A 6720-nucleotide genomic window follows, 5' to 3' on the forward strand; every position below is an offset into this window, starting at 1 on the left:
CTCCACAAATATGTCCGGGTATTCTTCGAGTCCAGGACCGAGGGCCTGGTCAGGGTGCTCTGGTTGTGGAGATGGGCTGCTGACCGCCCTTATGGCTCTTCACAGTTCCTGCCGCAAAATGGCAAGATGAGTACATACGACAAAGAATGCGGGAAGAATGGGAGTAAGGAGATAGAACCCACCCAGCTTGGAGGGTTGTACATGGAGAATCCATCCTGTGGCTTGATGCGGATGAACTCCTCTTCCTCTCCCTTGAACAATTCGGACAGAATTTTTGCTAAAGCGGCGGCGTTGTCCAGACCCTTATGCCCGCAACGGGTGGCGTCATCTTCCCCGTTAAAACACCACAATGGGTGCCCTCGATAGTGAAGTGGTTGCCCTCCCCGCATTATGCATATTGACATAACCTCGATTACTGTCAATCCTGATTGAGCCAGCGCTTTAATCCAGTTCATCAGGTAAAGGACTTCTCCATTGTCTTCCTCCTGGGGGCTCCGTGGGTGCCAACTTTGTTGTTTCTTCAGAGGAGCATTGCTGAACTCAGGAAGACCCCGCCGAACAGGGTCCGAAAGGGGGACGTCCTCCATATAAAACCATTCCGAAGGCCAGTCTTCAGACGCCTTCTTCGGAGTACCAGACAGGTATCCGGTTTCGGCGATGCGCCATATTTTGGCTCCACCCACTTGATAAAGTGACCCCTTCTGTGTGCGAGGGACAAGGCAAAATAACCTTTTCCACAGCTCGAAATGAGCCTCGCAGCCCAGGAATAACTCGCAGAGGGCAACATAGCCGGCGATGTGTAAAATGGAAGCAGGGGTGAAATTATGTAGTTGGAGGCTGTAAAACTCCAGGAGCCCGCGGAGGAACAGATGAATCAGAAATCTGAGTCCCCTCAATAAATAAGGGCCAAGGCATACCCGCTCCCCCGTAGAGGGGCTGGGGAAGCTCTCCGCTTGCTCCCCGCCATTGTAGGTGGCGAGCCCGGCTCGGACGGGCACCATATACGCCGGAGGGAGAAATCCCTTAGTCTGCAGTTCAACTAATCGACTGTGTGGGACTGAACACCTCTCCCAATCACCGGGCTTAGGGCTACGGGGGCGGGAGGAGGAGCTGCGAAGGTCGGCCATGCTGGAGTGGATATTTCCGAAGCACGCTCCGATGGATTCTCGCCGGGGGAGGATGGTATGGATTGGATCTAAGAATCCCCATCCCTTTAATAGACAATTTGTTTATCTAGCTAGGGGGCGAATGTAAAAATGCCCTGGCGCCTGGCATTCATTCGACGCGTGGAAGATAGCTCTTATTGGGCGCAGAAGCCAAGAGGTTCAGCATTTATGGGACTGGACACTGCTTAACAAACGTTCGAAATTTGGAGAAGAACCCGCCTTGCAATGCCGAAGACAACACTGCGCGCCAGACTCATCGTCATTGAAGCCTGGTTCGGGGGCTACTGAGGGAGTCCTGGATTTGGGGTTCTCCAGACAGCCGGACTATATCCTTTGGCCGAATGTTAGACTATGAAGATACAGGATTAAAGACTTCGTCCTGTGTCCGGATGGGACTCTACTTGGCGTGGAAGGCAAGCTAGGCAATACGGATATGTGTATCTCCTCCTTTTTAACCGACCTTGTGTAACCCTAGCCCCCTCCGGTGTCTATATAAACCAAAGGGTTTTAGTCCGTAGGACAACATATAATCATACCATAGGCTAGCTTCTAGGGTTTAGCCTCTCCGATCTCGTGGTAGATCAACTCTTGTACTAGTCATATTATCAAGAATAATCAAGCAGGACGTAGGGTTTTACCTCCATCAAGAGGGCCCGAACCTGGGTAAAACATCGTGTCCCCTGCCTCCTGTTACCATCCGCCTTAGACGCACAGTTCGGGACCCCCTACCCGAGATCCGCCGGTTTTGACACCGACAGCAGGCATGACAAACAAGCATGAATGAGAAGGCACATCAGGGCTCAAACAACTCCTACTCATGCTAGTGGGTTTCATCTATTTACTGTGGCAATGACAGGTCATGAAGAGGAAAGGGGTTCGACTACTGCAGCATGTAACAGTTGAATCCCTATTCTCCTAATGTAGTAAAAGAGAGAAAGAGCGAGAGAGTGGGAATGTATCGGAATGTACAAGGGGGTTTTGCTTGCCTGGCACTTCTGAAGATATTATAGCTCTTCATCGGTGTCATCGAACTCATCGTCGGGATACGCCTACCGAGAGGGGACAAGCACCGGCAATAGAGAAGAACACAATCAATGCAAATGCGACAATATGATGCATGATCATGACATGGCAATATGCTATGATTTGTACTAATGCATCTAGCAACAATTTAAATGAAGTCCATATGAACCAAGGGTTCATATGCAAACTCCATAAGGGGTATTTAAAATGACATTATCATGTTTTCACTCATATAGGGGGTATAAGTTGGTTGAACATGCATGAAAGTAGCATAAATGGATAGATTGGATTTTTCTGATAATTTTTCATATATAACACTTTTCATTTGGAGTTATGGTTGAATTACTATGAATTTTTGAAGTTTAAATCATTTTCTGGATTTTCCTGAATTATTCAGAATTAAACAAACTCCAATAAATGAATTAACATGTCAGCATAACGTCACCATGACGTAAGCGAGTCAACGGGGCACGGACCAGGTCAAGCTGACCAGTGGGGTCCACTAGTCAGTGACCCAGTGCTGGTTAGTGTCGCTAACAGGTGGGGTCAGGTCAACAGACACGTCAGCAAGTCAGCACTAACGTGTGGGGCCAGTCAACAGGTGATGTGGCCAGGTCAAACTGACCTGTGGGGCTCGTGGGGTTAGTTTAGTCTAAACAAGAGCTAAGCAGGTTTAATTAGGCCATGGGGCCCAGTAGTCAGTGACAGAGGAGGGTAGTTAGCCCCGTCATTAGTGCTAATGACAATGCCACGTCGGCTTCACGGAGTTAACCGGCGACGACCTCGGCCGACGGCGGAGGTGCATCGTGTGCTCGCTATGGAGCACCGTTCGATGCGCGGTTTGCTCCTATGGTTTCCTGGGAGTGCGCCGCGGCTGGTGGAGCAAGCGGAGTGAGCTGTGGTGGCCAGAGCTCATCAGAAACGAGCTCGGGGCGGCGGCCAAAGCTCGGCCGTTGGTGGTTTTACTGCTGCAGCGAGCTAGCGGGGAAACGTACGCACTAGCGAGGCGCTACGAGGTGCGGTGAGTGCGTTAGGCACCCGCGCATGACCAAATGGTCACCGGAGTGACACCGGCGTCGAGCTTGCACGGCGGCGTGCTACGGTGAGCAAGGGGGTGGCGTCTACATCAAGCAAACAAAACAGGGAAGAGGGGGTTCGACGCAGGGCCTCACAGCGGTTGCAGCAGGCGTCAAAGCGGGCTCGGGGAAGGCCGGACAACGATGTACGGACGGCGGCGATCCCGGATGACCGAAGGGGAAAACGGCGATGTTGGAGATGCAGCAGGGCTACTGCTGTGTGGCTCGGTGGGGAGGATGAGGGAAACGCGGTGGTGCTTCTGGGATCAGCGACAGGGCGAGGGGGGTGCGGTAGCCATGGTGGCAGCGAACGATGGCGACGGCTCCGCTCGGCTTCGGGAGAGAAAGCGAGAGAGGTGAGGCAGGGAGAGAGAGAGGAGCGGTCGAGGGGGTCCGGGGTGCTGTGTGGCGTTGTCCTGGGCGTCGAGGCAGCGGTGGGAAGCAGGAGGTGGCCCGGCACATGGCCAACGCGCGACGAGCATGCGCCCTCGCCTACTGGTGCGAGGAGGAAGGCGACAGGGAGGGCGCTGGTGGGCTGGGCCGGCCGGTTACAGCGCTGGGCCAAGGTAAGTGGCCAGGTACTATCTCTCTCTCTCTCTCTCTTTCTCTCTTTCTGTTTTTCTTTTTCTATTTTATTTCCTCGGTTCTGATTTAGTTTAGCCACTAAATCATTTTAATAAATTATGTAGGTTATTATATGGCTTGCTAAAATATATACAAAGCCACTCACAAACTTGCAGAATTATTGGAGTTATATTTAATATATATTAAATATAAATCCAAAGCAAATTATTATTGGATTAATTCAAATGGCCAAAATAAATGTTTCTGAGCTCCTAAAAATATGGGTTGGAATTTTAACTCTAGCCAATATTATTAGAGAAAACGGGAACATTTTCTTGGGACAAATTGAAGCAATTTTTATCTTGATCATTTTCAAAATGATTTCTGAGGCTTTCACAAGTCCCCATTTCAAATTCATTGAATTTTAAACATGATGCACACATGACTAGCTAGCCCAGAGCAAACCAGAACTAGGGATGTGACAACTCACCCCCACTAAACAAGAATCTCGTCCTGAGATTCAAGCGTAGGGTAAAAGGAAGAGGGGACTCGAACTATTACAATCTTGATGATCCAACTGCCCTTCATAGGAACGTTGATTCCTTGCTTCATGTTGATCTTGATATCCTTGCTCTCGAGATCTTCACTCAACTCAATGATGATGAAAGGATATTCCACAGGAAATGATCTCCTCGGAGATCGAGCAATTCACGATGGTCGTTGGAAGGGGTTTAGGGAAATGGCATACTTAGTTCAAAAAGGAAACTATGGTTATTGAACAACTCGGCAAACGGGAGGCACATCCCAATTGATATTGAGGATATAACCTAGTAACTGAGTGTGCTCTCAAGAACTTGAGCATTTCCATACTCATCAAGGTCTTACCAACATCCGTGCCAAGGATCCTGGCAACACATCTTACTACCATGATGAATAGTGATGGACAATGCAGATGCAAAGGAAGGCAATACTCTCTCATATTTCACCTTAGCAAGGCCAAGGGAACGCAATCTGGATGATTGACCGAGAGACATTTAGCACTCCGCTTCTAATGTTCTCCTTGATGTTCTAGCTACCATTGTCATGCTTAAAATCTCAACATGGCCATCAAGTAAAGTTCGGACTTCGGGAGCACAAGAATCCATAAGGAAAACTACGGAATTAAATCCTACGAAATCCTTATGGGGAGATGGCCAACTTTCTCAATCAAGATACTACAATAATAGGTCTTCCGGCTGGGTGTGTTGGCCACGACATCCACTTACCGGGTTACTGAGAGACCATTAGTATAGTTCTTGGAAAACATTCCAACCATCATATCTGCCTTAGATTCAGATCTAGTTGGGGTCAAGACATTCCAGACTCATCAAGTCTAGAAAGAAAAATGGAAGTTTGCAACACATATCGATGAGATGGCGTTGCGAGATTCTCAGGAAATGAACTACGATAGCAAGCTCCAAAACATGAGCTGGTTCTGCTACACACATGTGAACACGCTGTCCCAGACAAGCATGACCACATAGTATTCTTATAATAAAACACTACCGAATTCAGGTGGGGAACCATCATTAATAATATCGAAGTCTCCGCACGGAAGTCTAAGTATTCACTTTAGAACAGACCCTTTTATCTAGGACAGTTCAATCAGTGTCTTCATGTGCTAGGGATTACATACAGAATGAAGATGATCAGTCTATCAGACCATAGAATACTTCGCACGTATGCATGGCTGACTTGGGATGATTCCAGAGGAAGCAAAATTTACTTTCTCAAATCCACTGCAGCAACTTGCATCAAATGCACATGAATTAGAGGAAATCACTTCTTTCATCCGGACATATGCTTCATGCACGGAACATGAAGGTAATGCTTACAAAGTTCCAACACTAGCTCAATGTTCAACATGAATCATGTAGGAGACCAAATGCCACTGATGGGCTCAACAGAAACTCATCGGAATTTCCATATCACTGGACTTCCACCATTATGTGAACAATGTGATAGCATTGGCCAGACCAAAAGATGTAATGGTGTATACTCGAGGAATCAACCACGAGTAAGACAACATTAAGAATATCGTTGGTTCTGATTTGATTTGGAAGATAACCCATACTCAAATCAAAGTTTGGACAAGACAATAGATCCATCAACAGGTCACGAGATCAATCGATGAAGACATCATCTTTCTTCAACACACGCACACACACAAAGGTATCCCTTTGGGAATGAACTAAGTTAGACAAGCTTTTATCCCCAACTCTCCAAGTTGTTGTTTAGATTGACCAACTAGCTCAGGGGTATTCAACACAGATTCTTGGAGAAGGGGTGGTTTACAAGAAACCAACTTGATCACGAACTCAACATAGCGGTCAGGTGACAACCTGGTAACACTTCTGAGAAGATATTCGGAAAATCACGAACCACCGATATGTTATTAAGCTCGGGAGCAATCTTGCTTTCGAGGGAAGATGATATGATCAAAAGGGCGAGGAATTGACACAATCCTAACTCATTGATCGAAGAGTGCACCGGAAATAAGGACTAGGTAGCACAATAAATCTTAGAATAGTGGTCCAATAACCAACACACTAAGAATGATATTATTGTTCGTTAACTACCAAGCAACACGGTTGCTAGGAGTATTGATTTCGCACATCATGGTTCAGTTGTCGGCATTCCGGTTGCGAAAACACAGGACCAAGGAATGAAAAATGATGGCAAGAAGTATCACTACGTCCAGAATTCATGAGAGATGCTGCAATTCTCATGACAATCCTGACATAAAGGGGGTAATACTCCGAGGTAGAATAGAACAAAAACTGGATTGGCATTTTGATCTGCGGAATACAACTACTTTGACCAGTCCAAGAAATGGATGAGGTGCTGGAGTT

The sequence above is a fragment of the Triticum urartu genome, chromosome 3 (genome assembly GCF_003073215.2).
Source record: "Triticum urartu cultivar G1812 chromosome 3, Tu2.1, whole genome shotgun sequence".
Classification (NCBI taxonomy): domain Eukaryota; kingdom Viridiplantae; phylum Streptophyta; class Magnoliopsida; order Poales; family Poaceae; genus Triticum; species Triticum urartu.